Source organism: Phaethon lepturus, unplaced genomic scaffold, assembly GCF_000687285.1.
Source record: "Phaethon lepturus isolate BGI_N335 unplaced genomic scaffold, ASM68728v1 scaffold970, whole genome shotgun sequence".
NCBI classification, from domain to species: Eukaryota; Metazoa; Chordata; class Aves; order Phaethontiformes; family Phaethontidae; genus Phaethon; species Phaethon lepturus.
In genome coordinates, this window is record NW_010512363.1 from 3,869 (window position 1) to 6,624 (window position 2,756).

Consider the following 2,756-nt stretch of genomic DNA (forward strand, 5'->3'; position numbering starts at 1 on the left):
AGAGTCTATTCCTTTCTAGCCATCCTTTACCCGAGAACACCTTACCGTGAGTCATTATCATTTTGCTTCAATTTGTTTCTCAGGGCAACTGTAAGTTGGATCCTGCATAGTGTGGGAAGAAACATAACTGATGAGAAGCGATGAGAACCGATATGAAACTGGGACACACACATTTAAGTAAGTAACAGAAGAGATCTTTCCAACATTCCATTTATGTCCACTTTCACACTGGAATTATATATATATATATATATATAAAAAAATCAGTACTTCAAATATCACGCTTAAATAATGGGTCTTAACTCTCGGGACAAGAAAAGCATCTCAATGATTATTTGTGAGAGTGACAACTCCTTTCTTTCTTGGCAAACATGCTCAGACACCATTAATCCCAGAGTGTGCAAAAGGGAGGCTGGGCAAAGGTGGGAATTCAAACAAACAGCCATGTAACACAGGAACCATACAACACTTATCAACTTCCCAGTTTTCATGTGCATTTGTGAAATACTGCCAAGAAATATGTTTACTGATTTATACGGTGAGACTTCCACAATTTTGCAGGAACATTTGCGTTTATACATTTCAACTTGTAATATTTTGTTCTCCATGGCATATGAGAGAACATATTATATTATTGCGCTATACTATGCAAGTCCACACCTCAAATCCTGTGTTCAGTTTTGGGCCCCTCACTAAAAGAAGTGATGTTGAGGTGCTGGAGCATGTCCAGAGAAGGGCAACGAAGCTGGTGAGGGGTCTGGAGCACAAGTCTTATGAGAAGCGTCTGAGGGAACTGGGTTTGTTTAGTCTGGAGGAGGCTGAGGGGAGACCTTATGGCTCTCTACAACTACCTGAAAGGGGGTTGTGGTGAGGTAGGTGTTGGTCTCTTCTCCCAAGCAACTAGTGATAGAACAAGAGGAAATGGCCTCAAGTTGCGCCAGGGGAGGTTTAGATTGGGTATTAGGAAAAATTTCTTCACCGAGAGGGTGGTCAGGCATTGGAACAGGCTGTCCAGGGAGGTGGTGGAGTCACCATCACTGGAAGTATTCAAAAAAACATGTGGACATGGCACATTCTGCATCTCCACCTACATTCCTACTGGTTCAGTGGTACAATCTCTCATGTTTGTAACACACCATATCACTTTGAAATCCTATTTTAATCAGAATTATGTATATATTCATGTATGTCTGCAGAAAAAAACAGAAAACATCCAAAGAGGAACAAAATTCTACCTTTGCAAGGCTAATGTCTTGTTCTGGAAAGAGACTTTTACTTCCTCCATATCTTTTTCCACATCTTGTACAGCACTGAAGGAAAAAAGCAACAAACAACCCCAAACAGTGTGAAGGTAACAGAAAAATTAAAAGCAATGTCACATTTTTAACTTGCTCCCTATGTGTCTAAAGTAAGACTTTTCCCTGTAAACCATAAATTATTAAGGCCGGGATATTTTAGCACATGTAATTATATTAGTGAATTCTATCCATTACAAGGAGGACTGCAAATTTAGAAGCCACATCAGCTATAGAACTACTTTAGGAGACCGAGTAAAATATTTCTTCCCGTATTTTCTTGTAATTTCCTTTATTTTCACCAGACTCCTGCAAAATACTAATTGTTAATACAGAGGTTTATTAAGAAGGAGTAACTGAAAGAGAGCCTCCAAGTTCAGTTCTTAACCCTTCTCTATTTTAAAATACATCAAAAATTCGAAGTTTTCCAGTGACATACCTCTTGATAAACTTTTCTTCAATGATGTGGTCAAGGTAAGTGTCTTGACCTACAAAGAATGAACATCAGTAAAAACAGCACAGAGTCTTTTAAATCCAGTCTACAGAGCATAAAGGATAAGCAGTCTGATGGCTATCCTGGCAAGGTATTTCTTATTCCTACCTCCATGCCTTATCTCTTCCACTGTTAGTGACACTACAGTATCAATCAGTTGTATCAAAGAAATAATCAGTCTTTAAAATAATTCCATTTAGCACTTTTTAGCCAGAGCTGGCTTACAGCATTGCTCTATATATGCAGCTGGCTGGTTCAGTGGAAGAGGACACAGGCAACAGAAACACAGTGGGAACTAGAAGAAACACCTTAAATCAGTATTGCTGCCAAACACTTTGGCAGACTTTTGGTAAGACTTCAGCCCTAGTGATCAATTTCCTGAAAACCATCACCACATGTAAGAACAGTCCCAAGGGAAAACCCAAGAGGAGAAAGGGCAGTGAGCAATAATGACATTGACATTTTGTACACATTCAAACATACCTCCAAGAGCCGTCTACCAAACACAGTAATATGCTCAGCCAAGAAAAAAAATTTCATTATTACAACGAGCACTTTTCATAAAGAAGGCCAACCATATCCTGGGCTGTATCCAAAGAAGTATGGCCTGCAGGTTGAGGGAGGTGATCCTGCCCCTCTGCTCTGGTAAGACCCCACCTGGAGTTCTGCATCCAGCTCTGGAGCCCTCACCAAAGGAAAGGCATGGACCTGTTGGAGCAGGTCCAGAGGAGGCCACAGAATGATCAGAGGGATGGAACACCTCTCCTATGAGGACAGGCTGGGAGAGTTGGCGTTGTTCAGCCTGGAGAAGAGAAGCCTCTGGAGAGACCTTATTGCAGCCTTCCAGTACTTAAAGGGGGCTTCCAAGAAAGATGTGGACAGACTTTTAACAGGGCCTGTAGCAATAGGACAAGGGGTAATGGTTTTAAACAGCGGGCAGATTCAGACTGGATAGAAGGAAGGCATTC